This window comes from Sceloporus undulatus, chromosome 2 (genome assembly GCF_019175285.1).
Source record: "Sceloporus undulatus isolate JIND9_A2432 ecotype Alabama chromosome 2, SceUnd_v1.1, whole genome shotgun sequence".
In the NCBI taxonomy this organism is placed as follows: Eukaryota; Metazoa; Chordata; class Lepidosauria; order Squamata; family Phrynosomatidae; genus Sceloporus; species Sceloporus undulatus.
In genome coordinates, this window is record NC_056523.1 from 252,004,405 (window position 1) to 252,021,095 (window position 16,691).

The following is a 16,691-nucleotide window of genomic DNA, read 5'->3' on the forward strand; positions in this document are numbered from 1 at the left end:
TCAGCATAAGTAACCAACATCACATACAATACGGGCCCTTATGTCATTTCCTAGTTATGGTGATTTCTCAGAAATAGTGCTGGCCCTAGACATTGTGCTCCTTGAGGCAGATCAGCAAATGGTACTCTGGTCCAGATATATGTCATTTCTCCCTCTGACGTGACAGTGAACACACTTAGCTAAGCTAAGCGTGAAGGTGTTTGGGGAGTTGCCCAGGAAAGAGGCAAGCTGAAGACATCGGCAGCTCAAGCAGAGCTGCTCCAGCTGTCCTTGCTCATAGATCAGAAGCCTGTGAAAATGGTGAGCCACTAATGCAGTTCAGGCACTCAAAGTGACACTGGATACTCCTAAGGCCTGAATTTCTTTGACACCTAGAAATGGATCCTGACTATTCTTCAACATGTCCCTCTGTTTGTTTTCTTCCTGCAGCTTTTGAGCGACACTCTAGGCTACATGAACTGGCTCCCTCTATCCTCTTGACAGGTAGACCAGATGACACAGCGTCCCAAGGTCTGGTGTGACAGTATGGATACCCAAACACAGGGCATAACACTGTTAACACAGATTTTTAAAACCCACGAGTTGCTCTGGAACTTACTGAAAGATCTGGAGCTCTCTGTTCTGATGTGGGACAACTGTTTTCACAGGCCCCCCCAGTGCCATCCAGCACAGTGGTGGCTGCCATGAATCACTTTGCTCTGAGGTCAGAACAATGTGCCCAGCCATGTGTTTGAGGCTGGACACCTCCTTCTGACCTCAGAAACAGGTGGCCACACCAGGCGATACAGCATTGTGCCCATGTGAATAGCCACCTAGTGTCAGAACAAAGGTCTAAGGTAATGGGGGCCAGGAAGTCAGGGCAGCTCTGGTGCTAAGATTCTCCAGGCTGTCCGTAGAGTAACCTGGCCACTGCAGATAGGACCTTGGTTTCTTGACCTTGATCTGTTAAATATCTGCCCCAGCTATTTCAGGGTTTTCTTGGCAAGTTTTTTCAGATGGCATTTGCCATTGCTATCCTCTGAGACTGTGTGACTTGCCCAAGGTCATCCTTTGAGAGTGTGACTTGCCCAAGATCAACCCAGCAGGTTTCCATGGCCAAGCAAGGATTCGAATCCTGGTCTTCCAGTGTCCTAGTCCAATACTAAAACTACTACACCACACTGGCTCTCACACTGGCTTATAATTTCACATAGTAATTTATGACAGTATAGTACCTTTCATCCGTCTGGTTAATTTGGCACCAGAGGCAAAATACTAAAATTCTCCATAAGCAACCCGCCCCATCCCTAGTCTAAAAATGCAATACAGACATAGTAAATATCCAATCATTTGCTGCCATTTTAGGATAACCCAAACCTGCTGCTTGCTGCTCTTTCTAATGGTAAAACTGGGCCTGATTTGTTACAGCTTTTCACATGGTACAACAGTGTGCCTGTTGTGAAAGCTGCCTCCTCTGTCATAGTATTTTGAGAACTCAGTAAAAGTGAGAAATGGTGAATCTGGCATCAGCAGATGGGGGGTGAGAGGGGATTCAAAAGATTGGCATAATTGGTTTGGTCCAATAGACAGGAGACATTGATTTCAATCTGCATTGAACTGAACCCACTGGAAGAAATTCAAGTTCAACACTAAACACCATTATGTAAATAAAGGGGTTCAGACCAGACTCCTGTAAAACAGATCCCAGTGTTTCTCTAGTAAGAAAGAGCCTTTCACTGAAAATGTCACTGTTTTTCCTAGCCAGATTTATCTCATCAGATGCTGGATAGCCTGGCTTTGAATGTGCAAGGATAACAGAAAAGCCACACAGAAAGGTGTTTTTTTTAAAAGAGAAAGAGAGAGAGAAAAGAAAAGAGGGAGTATGTGGGTGGGTGTTCTTGGGGCAGTTGCATCATTTTTGCATGTATTTTAAGGGGTCAGATCATTAGTTTTAATTTGGAAGGATCAGGAAACTTACTTTAGTAGATCTGATTATTGTGGTCTAGATGCAGTGAGTCCTTCAGCTTCGGTGGCCCTCACTGATTTACAATGGCTTGTCCAGCTGATTCAATAACCAATACATCCATTATTCTGAATTCAATGTCAAGGGCATTGATGATGAAATAAAGGATAGCTGCCTTCTTCAGATACTTCACACAAGGCTGGCCCTATCATTAGTGAAAATAAGACAGTGACTGCAGAGAATACATTTGCCATCCATTTCTTGCTTGCTTGCTTGTCTATTTATAATGGCTGCAGAAGTGTAGTACATATCTTTAAGAATACTCCAAGAATCCCTGCAAGAGTTTCATCTGAGTCACAGGAAAAACACAATACATATAAAGTGAGGGAAAATGGCATGAAACACAGGGTGAGGGGAAGAATAATGTGTCGTTTCCTTCAGAAATACAGATGAAATAGTTAATTTTTAAACTTTCTTTGTTCTATTTTATTCCTCCTTTCCCATCAAATGTGTTAATCATCTGGAAGGGAATTAACACTATCAAACAAAAACTTATCTCAATATTACTGGTGCAGCAAGAACAGAGATTGCACATTTATGGAAAGCATTACATGGACTGTAACTAAGAAGGTAGCTAGATAGGGAATGGCCTGCTTTTGGAAAAGCTTATATGCATCACGAGACTGTGGAGATGTAAAATAGTAACAGATATATTTGAAGCAATCTAGACACCATTTTTCTTCCATATTCCAGATGTGAGCTCATGTCAAGGACCATCAAAGAATCAACTAACAATTTGGAAAAGTATCTTCTAACAAATGAATGCCATCCAATTAAACCAGCATACTGTAATGCCTACAACATTAAATCAAGCAGTTATCTGTGTGCCAAAATGATATCTTCATTTCCTGTATTGGTATTCTGTATTGGTAGACTAAAACAGAGGAAGGGGAAGGAAAGAATTATCTTTCCATATTTAACTCAAGTGTACTTAATTTAAAAAATGAAGTAAAATGTGTTAATCAGATCATTTGTGCTAGAATATTTTTTGTACCAGAGTACCAACAGCAACAATGATGCTGTTATATTCATTTTTGATGTTGTTGCTGTGCACCTTCAAGCCATTTCTGACTCATGGCAATCCTGAAACAAACCTACCAAAGGAGTTTCTTGGCAGAATTTGGCCAGAGGGAGTTTGCCTCTGCCTTCCTCTAAGGCTGAGAGCATGTGACTTGCCCAAGGTCACCCCATGGGTTTCCATGGCCAAGCTGGAAATTCAAACACTGGTTCCCCAGTATCCTAGTCCAAAATTCAAACCACTATAGCATGGTATTAATTAACAAACACTAAAGGCAGTATCAGACTCCCTCCTCACAAAACAATGGGGCTGTATCTGCAGTCTATCTTTCCTTCCAGAAAGGTTAGAGACTTAAGGGCTGGACAGACCACCCCGAAAGGGCAGGCTGGAGCCGCCCGTTTTTGTTCCTGAGGAATAAAACATCATAGTTTAAACCACTAATACCCCTCTACACACCATTTTTAGAAAAAGAAAAAAAAATCTGTATCTCACATGGAGCTTACTGTTGCAGTTAATATTTACTTGACTATGCTCACTGACAGTTGGGCTGCATGTTTGCAGACTGCCTGTTTATTTGCTTTGCCATGCCCTCTCTTTTCCTCCAATTTGCAGCCATTTTTTTACTTCTCTGCCCTTTCTCCATAAGACCCTGTGTTTGATTATGCACAAGCAATTTTTAAATAAAGCTGCCATCATATGTTTTCCATAAAGTTTGAGTTTCTTTATTTTCTCTGCTAGACCCGTGTATGTATAGAACTGGTTGTTGTTCAGCTTCTGCCTTGCCAATTTGATTATTCTGCTAATGAGGTCCACTATGATCTCACACATTTCCCAACACTTATAAAAAGGACAAATGCCCCTATTGGTGATGAGTTTCCTTTTTTTAAAAAAGCCCTTTCCCATGGAAGGTATGGCCAAGATGAAATTTAGGCATAGTAGTTCCTATCAGGATTAGGTACCTGCATACTTCCAGTGGTGAACAGAAAAACAAAGTGATCCTAAATTATGTATTTGATGTATCATAGATGTAACTCTGAGTGTAGCTGTGGCCAACCACAGCTTCCTTATCAGAGCTGGAATAAAATACTTTTTGGGCTACTTCTCCCAGGGCCCCCCTGTCAACATGGTAACTGGCCATACAGTCTGGGTCTTTGGGGAGCTATAACTTTTCAAGCTCTGTAAAATCTTGAGGAGTGCCTGAAAGATTGGCAATTGCAAACTTGTATGATGCATTCACATTGTACCAGCCTTTGCTTGGTTGTGGTCTCTGATTTCACTAAGAACTGAAATATTTTGAAAGAACTGTTCCACTCAAGATTAGGAAGATGCCTGGAAAGATCATAGGACACAAGGAGGAATGGAGAATGATGAAAAAAGAGTCAAAGTTCACTCCTTATCAGGACATGCGTTATAGACCAGACTCCCTCTGTAAAAACTACAATTGGCACAAGTCTTTTAATTAAATCAGCAAATAGTTTCTTCTGATAGCTGCTTGCATTCACTTGGAAATGAAAAATGAATATTAATGCTATGATCCAGATCTGCTCCTGTCAGCTTTCAGATATTTCTGCCAAAGCCTCCTGGTTTTTTTCTTAACATAAATAGACTAGAAATAGCACTGAGGTGCACACTAACCGCTAAAAGGCTTTCTGTTTACATAGTGATATATATTTTCTCCTATTGCCGCCAAGCAAGTGTCAAGAAGTACAAATACTGGAATTCTCTGCATGTTCCTCCCTGCCTTATAGCAAGAACTGGTGAAAAGAAAAGATGAGATATAACTCAGATGACCTGTGTTATAGTAGTAAGAGAACTTGTGCAAAATACTTTCAGTCCTTTGAGTGGATGGAAAAATGTAAATGATAAGTGGGTAGGGGCCCAAACAGTGTAGAGTTCTGCAGTCAGCTCTTATCCATATATGCACATCCACCACTGAACAACGGGAATCTTAAATACTCAATTGAATGTGTGAACAAGCAATCGCATGAAGAGCAAGCAATATGCCTGAAGATGTTCATGGTGATTATACTCATGCCATCACCTCTCATCATCACAATCACCAACTGCTTATATAGTTGTTTATATTCTTATCCCACCACTAACCCACTATTCTCCCAATGAGAGTTATGGGCCTTCGAGAAACAGGACGTGTTAGTGGTGCAAAATTATTGTTACTAGAGGTCTCTTTCCTAAGTCAATAAGAAGCACAGACCTAAGAATCGAAAAATGTGGTTGTCCTTATACCAGGAGAAGGTAACAGTGGCCTTCAAAATGTAGCTAGCAACTCCCATGATCCTCCTTCTCTTTTAGCTATGTCATCTAGGGCTGCTGAGAGTTGCAATTAAAGAATATTCAGAGGGCAATAGTTGCCCATTCCTGTCTTATACCATTCCAGGAATGAACAGCTCCATTTCTCACAGTGACTACCATCAGTGAGGCCTCACTACATAAAACCTAAGGAGTGTACTCAAGACATTTGCAGGTTAGTTCAGCCGTGACACATTTTAAACAGAAAACTACAATCCAATTGTAGTTCCCAACTTACATGGCAGCACATTTTATTTAACTGAATGGGGTCATTTCTAAGTTGAAATATATAATTAGCATTAGATAGTTTTGCACATTCATTTCACATACAAAATGTCATAGGTTTTTGTATATTAGAATACAATAAAACTACATATATAAACACACACATTTGCAGTGTGGCTTCACTGGTGTAATATTGTTTAAATGCTGCCCTGTCCAACCATTCTTGTAACATGGTTCACATGGTATATTGCCAGCATTTACCACAAGGGTGGGAAACTTGTGACCTTTCAGATGTTGGACTACAACTCCTGACTACCGGCTATCCTGGTTGGGGATGATAGGAGAAAACAATCTCTACTCACCTATGATTTAGCAAATAAAACAACTTCCATAAAAACATATTTTAGCTGGCATGATTGCTATTGTAACATGTCAACAGTAAAACAAATATGTTAGCAGTAAGACGTGTTCTCTGATCCTATATGTGCACTTCTAGGTACAATTGTCAAACTTTTCCAGATCCAAATTGTGTGTGTGCGCGTGTGCACACACATGCACAAGTGTGCACTCACCCAGAGACAAGAGGAAAACAGCCAGGGGATATACCAGTTCTTTCCTTACATGCTCCAATATTAGAGAAATTGACCAGTGAATTTCATTGACAAAAGGCACCAAATCTAATAAATGGAAAAAGATTAATTTTATGGAGCTGTGAACAACAATGCCTGGAAGGCATTCCAGTAACAGAATCTCTTTCAGTTCTGCCAAGCATGTTTTATTTATTGGGGCATTTAACACTGTGCATTGAAATGGACACATTTGTTCTGGCTATGATTGCAATAATCTCTATAGTGTACTGTTATATTAAAATTATAGTTAATGGCATGTCATATTCTGTGGCCGATTTCCCCACAACCACCAGGACCTGCTTACTTTCAATATGAACTGTACACCCAAGGCAGATTAGATAGTAAAGACAGCAGAGGAGCATAATTTGTTTCATGAGCAAGTAAACAGACAATATTTGGTTCCCTCTTTGGCTAGTAGAGTTAAAAAGAAAGTCTAAAATCAACAAGAATGGCTTAGGCTATAAAATTATAAGGCAAGAAAATGGATTTAGATAACTCCATGAGCCTTAATTGCATGTTTGTAAAGTTACAGGCAGAACTTTTGCTCAAATATAGCTTTTGTGCAAATACCATAGCACACAGAAAGACCACGTTCCCTATTCTTTCCATCTTATTCCTTTGGTTTCCAAGTGACATGCAATCAGATTGTGCCATTCTCAGGATAACAACATGCTAATTTCTGCACCATCATCATTTGGTAGCAGAAGTGAACACAGCAACCCATATATGCAAGACACGGTTGCACCACTGGGTGAATTCGCATATTACATTAGTGATAAATGTAACATGCCAATGCCAATTCCGAAAACCTGTAAAACTACCTTCTCCCATATGACCCTGTCCATAACAGATAGACTGGTGTGTAAAGGGGGTGAAGAGCTTTCCTGGCAACAGCCCTACATTGTGGGAGCAGCAACTCCCTTCTAAATGCCTTCTGCTTTCAGTGAAACCGTTTAAGAAAACTGTGAAAACATATTTATTCAAACTGGTCTTTTCTGAGCAATTAGTTCATATGTGTGTTCTAAGTTCTGTTCCACTATCAACAACCTCCAAGTTAGCTTAATTTCCTGAATAGGGCTATTTTTTATTCTTTTCACTGGGCTCATGTGTCCTAAAACTTCATGGCCTTTAGGCTGTTTTGTGAGGTTATATCTTTGAGTATACTGAGTATACTTTATTGGGTTTATATCCTACCATTCTTCCATTATCAGGTCTTTACTTGATTACCAAAACATGTGAAGCCATTGCACTATTATACATTATTTTACCTCAGGCAATAATTCACAATGGTCTGGAGAAAAGAAGGAATGGAAAGAAACTTTGTTGCTGTTAATTGCCTTTGAGTCAACCCCAACTCATGGTGACCCACTGGATGATACATCTCCAAGACTCCTTGTCCACCACTGCTCTATTCAGATCCTGCAAATTCGGACCTGTGATTGCCTTGAGTCTAGCATTATTGTCTTTTCAAGTGAGTCATGACTTCTCATGATGTGCCCAAAGTACAACAGCCTCAGTTCAATCATCTTGTCATCCAAGGAGATTTCAGGCTTGATCTGTTCCAGGACCCATTTGTTTGTCTTTTTGACTGTCCACAGTATCCTCAGCACTCTTTCCCAGCACAACATCTCAAATGAATTTCAGGTGCCATGTTACATGAAAAACCATCTTCACCAATATGAACCAGTTTTCATTCTGAGATAATTGGTCTTTGAATTAATCAGCCACTGATAGTAACCTTTGTTGCGATATAGAGTCCTGAGAAAATGCACAATGTGGTATTAAATAGTGACTAGACAACAAACGGTCACTGTCAGCCATGGTGACACAGCATATTCCACTAGTGCTGAGTTGTGGGAAGTGACATCGGAGATGATGGTCACCAAATGCAGTAAAGTGCTGCAAAAGTGCAAAGTCACCCTGGACAGGGGACAGAGATCATTGTGACATAGGAAGAAGAGGCAGGGCCAAAAGACCACATGGAGCCCCAGATAAATTAGGGGAGTGCGTCGTCACAGTGTGGGGTTGTTGTGATGGTGGATGGTAGACAGTTGTATGATAGCTTTGTATATAGTGGAAATTCTGAAGAATAAAAGACTCTTTTGTGAGATGTCTGTCTGCAGTATCTCTTCACTGACACTGAAGGGGAAAGGTGTTTCTCCAGCTTGCAAGCAGCTGCCTGCATCTCCAAAGGTGGAGACTCTGGTGCCAGATGCTGACTGCGCAACTATGCTAACAACCTTCGCTCCTTGCTGATGGGGCAGCCAATAGCTTCCATAGCAATAAAGAGGACTTTTTTGCAATGGCCTCATAGCTTTTGAACATATTACCAACTGGGGTGTGTCAGTCCTCATCCTTCCAGTCCTTTAGAAAAGCCCTAAACCACTTTTATCCTCATTGCCTTTCTCTGAAGGCTTTTATTGAACTGTGAGCTTAAATGTGCTTTAATTTTCTATATATCTTTTTTCTGATTTTTAATGTTATTGTTGACTTAAATGATAGTCGTCCCAATTCACAGGGATCCGTTCCGGACACACACACCCTCCAACAAATCAGAATACTTGCCAGTATTGGGGTCCCATGTATTTCAATGGCCATGCACTCTGCACGCAGCCCCATACTTGCACCATTTTGTTCCTTTCCTGCTCACTGTCCACAAATCATGAGGTCACAGATCCCAAGGCTACAAAAATTGAGAGATAACTGTAGTTAATTCTGGTCCTCATTTGGTGTTATTGCAGGCTGTTATAAGTTTACTTCTACCTATAAGGGTAGCCTATAAGTATGCTAAACAAGCAACAGCTTACATATTTTGTTTTGTTCCTATTTTGTGTATCTCACTAACTCTCTCTGTGTACTTGTATGTGCATTTATATAGTGGTTTGGACTAGGGCTATAGAGAACAGGGTTGAATCCCCTCTTGGCTATGGAAGCCCACTGTGTGACCTTGGGCACATCACACTCTCTCAACCTCAGAGGGAGGCAAAGGCAAACCTCCTCTGAACAAATTCTGCCAAGAAACCTCTCTGGTACATTTGCCTCAGGTTTGCCATGAGTTAACAATGAGTTGAAGGTACATAATAACAACATCAACAACGAATATAACAGCATCATCGAGGCCCCATCTGCTCTGGCCAAAAGTCTGGGCAAGTCTGGAGCATTATGATTTGAATATGGCAGAAAGTGAAATGAACAGATTTCCATATTCACACAGAGGGCTTTGAGTGAGTCTCACTTAAAAAAATTTAATACCTGGATGGAGAAAAGTGGCTCTGTAGTGCTCCGAATGGGTTGTGTTTCTTTTAGGTTCTCCCAGAATAGATTAAGCTCTTGTCTTTTGCCATCCTGCTCAAAGAAGAAGATTGTTCATTTTTTTATAAGAGTTAATAGTGTATCTTTACATCCTTTTGGATATGTGTGCATTTTCCTAGCCCCATCCACAACTGGTTGTTTCTCCCACGTATCACACAGCCACCATTTAACATAGTTCCTTTTGCATCCAGCCAGCCAGCCAGCCTTTAGGGTGAGTACAAACAGTTGTGCCTGCCAGAATTTTCTAAGTTCTTTAGCATCATTTTCCTATGCTTCATCCTTTACATTGTTTGTTACATGCCCCTAAGTTTTACCCTCAACTTATTCACAGGTCATATCAAAATCTATAACTTTGAGAGTTGTAGTTCCACAATATCTGGAAAACCACACATTCCTCACATCTGCTTTACACACACACAGCCTAACCTGTTGAGATAGCCAAGCTCCTTCCGGATGGCTGAATAGAAAGGATGATTCATGAGCAATTAACTGCAACTAGATCATATGCAAAACTGAAAAGAGCCCTCCCCAAATTGGCACCCTTGGTTGCCAGTCTCCAAACGTACTTGCTGAAGGGCAACCAGGTGGGGGCTGGAGAAGAAAAAAGGAGCCACAAGAGAGAAACCAATGGAGACCTGATCAAGTGGTACTACAGCCAGCCAGCAGTCATTAAAGGCAAGTGTCTTGCAGAGGGAATACAAATTAATTCACATAAAGCAAAATAAACACCAGGAAAATCAGCTGCACAGAGTAGCTCGTATAAAATATGAATGCGGGCAAGGTTTGTAAGTCCTGAGGGATTCCAGCTCTGTGAGCTAACCACAGAAAAATGCAGGGCCTAGCTATAAAAATGTTGAAAAGAAAGACAAAAAAAAAAAAACCCCTTTCTCAGTATACTGTACTGGGAGAACCATGTAAGTAATTGCAGGCCACAGCCTTTCCAGCTGCTCTCATATAGACCACAGCTCTTTTGTTGGTAGTTCTCCAAGGTTGAGATGCCCTCTCAGCAGTGTTTGGGATGGGTAGGAAAGGAGACAAGATCCAAACACATTCCACTATCAAATGCTGAGATAATATTTTACCAAAGGGTTTTGTAAAAGGCCTCCACACATGTTTGATTTGGCAGCAGGGATATGAGCAAGCTCTCTTGTTGCAGCCCACAGGTTTGCAAAGGTTCAGCTCCACTTTTTACCAAAAACACAAACACACATGGGTTTTTCCCCTCCCTACTCAATAGTACATAATTACTAAAGCTGAGAGAATCTAGAACACCCAGGTGAAGCCTGACCTATTTGGGTCCCTATTTTGGGAGAAAAGCAGGATACAAATTAATATCATCATCATCATCATCATCAATCTCCCCTTCACATCTGCTCCTTAATCAACTCCAGCCTAGATAAACTTTCTTTCCACCCATCAATACCAAAAGTATGATATACCCCCATCATCCAGTAATACAAAGCAAAGCAAGTACAGCATAAATGACTAACAAGCATAGCAGGAAAGTGAGGCAATCAGATCCTGACAATAGTCATGGCAAGGGCATTCATCCATGTAGACTCCCATATTTGTCATTCTGGACTTCTCCAAGAAACAACAGAACAGTATGAGTAGCGAGTTGCTGCATCCTTCACATCAGGAAATCTACTCTTTTTGTGGGTATAAAGATGAGCTACCCTGAAATTTGTCCTTGTTTGGTTTTTACTTTATTGAAAAATTTGACCAAATGAATAAGCTGACGACCCATGTTAACCAAGATAGGTGCATTTGCCTGTAGTATATTTTAAATCACCTGACAGATTTATCCTTGCGTTTCTGCACTGTGTAATTAAGTGCACAAGAACTTGACAATCCACAAGAGCATTATATTACAAGAATTTTTTAAAATTACCCTTGTAATCATGGATTGTCTGACTCAGACACAATGGCTGCTATCTCACATATATTTACCTGTGTAATTATGAATGGCCTAGATATCCAAAAGGCACCAGATCCTGTCTGATTTTGGATGCTAAGCAGGATCAGCCTGGGTTGGTATTTGGACAGCCAACAAATACCAGATGCTGGAAGCTTTATTTCAGAAGAAGGAACTGGCAAAACCACCTCTGAGTATCCTTGCCAAAGGAAGGTCTATGAACATGAAGTTGCCATAAGTCAACAGGCAATTTGAAGGCACATACATACACACCTCCTATTAAACTCAGCTGGGCATACTTCTGAGGGGATATAGGACTGTGTTGTAACATAGTATAAAGTGCATGAAGTTAATGTGAGGTGAACTCATCTGACTTTTGCCGCTTCAGCCGAAACACAGTGTAAACCTAAATGGGTTTTTCTGGTCACATGTTTCAAATCCTTGCCTTCTTCATTTGAAGAAAAGAAAACTTGCCTGCTAACAAGACAGACTCCCTTTCAAATCAGATTTCGTCAGGGTATAAAGCACTGTGCATTTCATCTGATTAATTCTTATTTGAAACCAGCATGCAAAGTCTCCCAAGGTATGTAATCCCTCACCACCAACCTGAGGCACCCTGCGGGCCTGTCTCCTTAAGTGATATTAAAGCCTGCCAGAACCTCTTCATTCGAAGGAAATTCAAATAATTAATGAACTTCAAACATTACAAAAATAGGATCAAACCCCGATTAGTCATCAGCTCACTGTTTGTGACTCCGATATGTCCAGAAGGGGAATCTTTTTTTGTCTGTTCAACAGGATGATGGATGCGGGTAAATCACCATTTGCCCCTGAATTAAGCAAAACTGGCTTTTTGTCTTTTATTTTTCATCAGAGGATGCTGCTCCAGAGATATCCTGGAAAATGAGCTTCCAAAATGAAACCGATATTGATATTATAATTAATATACTGGACATATATATATTTGGAGGATCGTAGTCTCTCTTATGAACCAGGTCGTGCTCTGAGATCTGCTAGGGAGGCCCTTCTCTCTGTCCCACCACCCTCACAGGTACATCTGCTGGGAGCATAAGACAGGGCCTATTCAGTGGCTGCCCCGAAACTCTGGAACTTCCTTCCCAAAGAAGCTAGACTGGAATCCTCCCTACTTTCTTTTTACAGACAAACAAAACCTTTTTTTATTCTGGCAAGCATTTGATGAGTGATGACATTAGGCCCATTTACACAATGCACTAGATATTGCTAATAGCTGTTCGGAGGGGGGGGGGGTTTAATAATATATATTTTTAACCTGATTTTATTTTTTTTTCTGTTTCTTTGATTTTGTTTTAACTTTTGTATTTTGTGGTTTTTTTAACAGGGCTTTTTAATCATTGTAAGTCGCTTTGGGTCCTGATCTGGGGAAAAGGTGGGCTAGAAAGGAGCAGCAGCAGCAGCAGCAGCAGCAGCAGCATAGAGCTGGAAGGGGCCATAAGTACCATCTGGTCAAACCATCTGTCATGCAGGAATAAACAGCTAAAGCAGTCCTGAAAGATGCCCATCCATCCTCTGTTTTCACAATTTCAGGGGTGAAACAGACAGCCGCTTTGGAGCAGCATCCCACTGCCCCTTTCCTTGCCGGATCGGAGCCTCAGCAACTACACGATGCACCCCAATCCGGCCTTTCCTCAGAGCAAAAAGAAGCTGCAGAAAGCCACTTATTTTTGCAGCAAGGAAAAGGCCCTTTTGCTGCCACCGTGGCATTTTCTAGCACTCTTTTTGGCATGCGTCATCTAGATGTAGCATCAAAGGAGCACCATGATACCACTCACCATACAAACATGCACACGCCATGATGCCAGCATCAGGGCAGCATCAGAGCATGCATCGTGCAGATGCCATGTCCCCATTCTTCCCCAATGCTGACATTTAGTGCCAATCTGTTGAGGCCCTTAGTTAGATCTAAACAGATCCAATGAAATTTGTGGAATGTCTAACTTATTTTCCATTGAATTCAGCAAGTGTACACTTGGTATGAGACAAATCCTAAGTCTGAAAGCTGTATATCTGTATATGGGGCCTGTCTATATTATTTGGTACTCTACAATAGCCATATGCTCTAATTGCACAATGCATTTACCACTTATATGCATACAGTAGTGAACACCTTTCTGCAGCAAGACATGGTTCCAACCTGTCTAAAAGAGGCACAGTTAAAACTTTTGCTGAAACAGCTATAAAACAGCCTCCATACTGGATTATTTATGGTTAGTTGGTAATAACCCATTGTGACTATTCTTTCTGTCCAGAAGATTTGTCTTCTTCCTGAAGTGTAGGTGCTATAGATGTACATCTTCTTAGTATGAATACCAGGGCGATGCAGTGGCTAATGTATTAAACTGGAGAGTGAGGGTTCACAGTTCCTACTGAGGTGTGGAAATCACAGGATAACCTTGGGGCTACTACGCTCTCTCAGCCTGACTTGTTTATCAAGTTGGGAGAGAGAGACCCATGTATGCTGCCTCAAGCTCAATAGAGGAAAAGCAGGAAATAACCTAGAACAAGTATATCTACACACTACAGGTCAGAAAGTTGAGTTTTAGGCCATAGCAATGTGTCCTTCTCTGTTAGACCAGCAAATCCTTTCAACAGGAAATAATGTTTGTGCAGCAGCAGTCATAGTAGTTTACAATTATTAATTATTTTTAGTAGGAGCAGTAGCATCACTAGGGTGGTGCAGGAAGTTCAGACCAAACCAGGTGATACCCTAAAGAGGGAGTGACACCACTGCTTCTCAAACATCTGCCTTTTGGTAGAAAAGAAAAATTAAATTTTTTGACATTTTTAAATTCTTTTTAATTTTTCTTTAAAAACATTACATTTTAACCAAATCTTCACTATGCATATGTAAATACATTTTGGTTGTGTGTGTGATATTGGAATTTGAAGGTATAGTTTTAATTTTGCTAGTTGTTTATGTCATAATTATTAGCATTACATTAAGTGGCATATGGGAATTACAATTTATGTGTAACATTAGTGCAAAAAGGCATTACCAAGCAGTCTGTATAGTGTGAAATGGGAGGGTGACACCATGAGTCAGTGGCCGAGGGGGGACACCATGAGTTGCCGCACTGGGTGACACCAACCCTAGTGACGCCACTGATTAGGAGTACCTTATTCCCAAGCTATTTCATATATGATGGCTAAGGAATAGCCCAAGGGGTAAGGTAACAAAATTTGCAAATGAACAAAGAGCAAAGATGTAATTGGTTACACTACCAAATAGAAAATAGGGAGAAGGGGGATAAGATAAAATTAATAAAGAGAAAGTTGCAGTTTTCAATTTTTAAAAAATTCACCTTCCAGACAGAGGTACATGAGACTATGGTTTAGACGCCAACAGGAAATGGAGGGAGCACTTAGATTTTTACATCCAGATTGCACAAACTAGACTAGACTGGACTAGGAAATACAGGAAACAGTCATGCATTGGATAATTAGACAGTTTCTTGGCAGTCGAGTCTGATAGGCCTTCCCCATTCCCATCATTAATTTACAAGACCCTATGAATAATTTTCCCTGCAATGAATGGGAATTATATGTCACTGTACAGATCAAAACCTGAACTCTTTACAGGAAATCTGTGAATTAAATTGCAGACCTGCAGTCTTTTGGCAAGAAAAGAATATCACCTGGTATGTAATAAAAAGAAAAAAAATACAACGGCTTGCTTTAGCAAATAAAATGATGGGGTTACCAGCTCTCAAAAGAACATGAGGCTATAGCTGACAAGCCAGATGTCCAAGGTGTGACACATGTATCTAAGATAAGAAAACAAAATGATAAGTGGCAAGACAGGAAGGCTATGTAAACATGGTGGCAGTTCTGATGTTTCCAGTTCTTGAGACAGGGATCACAAAGTCAGGTGAGGTTCAACAAGGGAGCTAGATTTCATAAATTATTTAAGTTTTTCACAAATAAAAACAAGCTAAAATCTAAAATACAGTAGTCTAAATTTGGTTCAAATTTTATGTGCATTGTGCAAATGTTCATTTTGCAGTTTGAATGTTAGTAGCAAGTGCGCAATTTACATGATGCCTATATTGCCAAAAGTCATATAGCAAAATTGAATATCAACACTTGTTATGATAAGATGTCACTAGCAGCTGTATAGTTTTGGTTGTATAATTTTAGCATAGAAACAAATGGTAGATAATTCTGCTTATTTTGTATGGAGGCAACCTTTTTACTGTGGCTATTATTCACTGAGCTTAAAAGTCACATGCTCTCAGTCTCAGGGGAAGGCAATGGCAAACCCCCTCTGAAAAATGTTGTCAAGAAAACCCATGATAGGTTTGCCTTGGAGTCATTAGTAAGCAGGAAATGATTTGAAGTCACACAACAACAACAACAACCAACAGTCCTACTTCTTTATCCTGCTGCCTTCCGAATGCTTGAGGTCTCTACATCTGCATTTTACTCAATAGTGCAATGCAGAGTGACAGTTATTGGAGTGGAGATTGTGATTTTCTAATTCTGCCCTTTCCTGTTGTAGTGTTTAAGAACACTTCTGATCCTAGAATGTGTATCACAGGGGGAAATGTTAAGCAGCATAACAGTACCCTGGGGAGGCGACTCCTTTATCTACAACACACTACAGCGTGTAAGAACTATTTCTTTAAGAGACAAGTTTCACTGACAATAACAGCTCCCTTTCTTTTCTGTGTATATTGGTTTCCTTTGAGATCTGACTAGAACTAATGTATTCACATGTACATTGTTTCATATGGTTAAAGTGAAAATTTAGTAAGATGTGATGTTTTTAAAGTAAATTTTAAAAGAATAAAAATATTATTTTTTAATTTTTTAAAAAAAATTAAATTTTAATTTAAAAAAACTTGGGGTCTCTCATTTTTCCTCCCACTAAGTCTTACTCCATTCACACCACCTCTTCAGCATTTTAAAGAGATGCAGATTAACACCACATCCTATTTCTGCTCAAAGGCAAATGTTTGTGGAGTGGTGATGAACTCCTTTAGGAGGCCGCCTGGCGCACCCTGCATCGCCTTGGTGACACCCATGGTTCTGGGCATAACGTTACAGTTAGAGTTGGTGATGGCTTTCAATTAAACATGCGGTCTTCTTCCAGGCTCACTCTTTTCTGGGGTTTCTCATGTGGAGAAAAGTCTATGGGGGTGTTACCACTTGCGATTTGAAACGATTTTAAATACAGTGGTTTGTTTTAAAGCGGTTCAAAATAAAGCGAGTGTTATCCCACTTATCAAATCGCTTTATTTGTAT

At 40.3% G+C, this 16,691-nt stretch overlaps 1 protein-coding gene and 1 long non-coding RNA gene across 2 annotated transcripts in view; one reads left to right on the forward strand and one right to left on the reverse strand.

Moving 5' to 3' along the window:
* DAPK1 (death associated protein kinase 1) overlaps positions 1 to 16,691 on the forward strand; it is a 643,597-nt gene that overhangs the window by 434,211 nt on the left and 192,695 nt on the right. The gene's annotated exons all lie outside the window — the stretch shown is intronic.
* LOC121920900 lies at positions 8,765 to 9,970 on the reverse strand. Its single transcript, XR_006101798.1, has 3 exons — positions 9,920 to 9,970; positions 9,434 to 9,526; positions 8,765 to 8,864 (listed from the first exon to the last, which is right to left on the reverse strand). It is a non-coding gene; the product is annotated as an uncharacterized LOC121920900 (long non-coding RNA).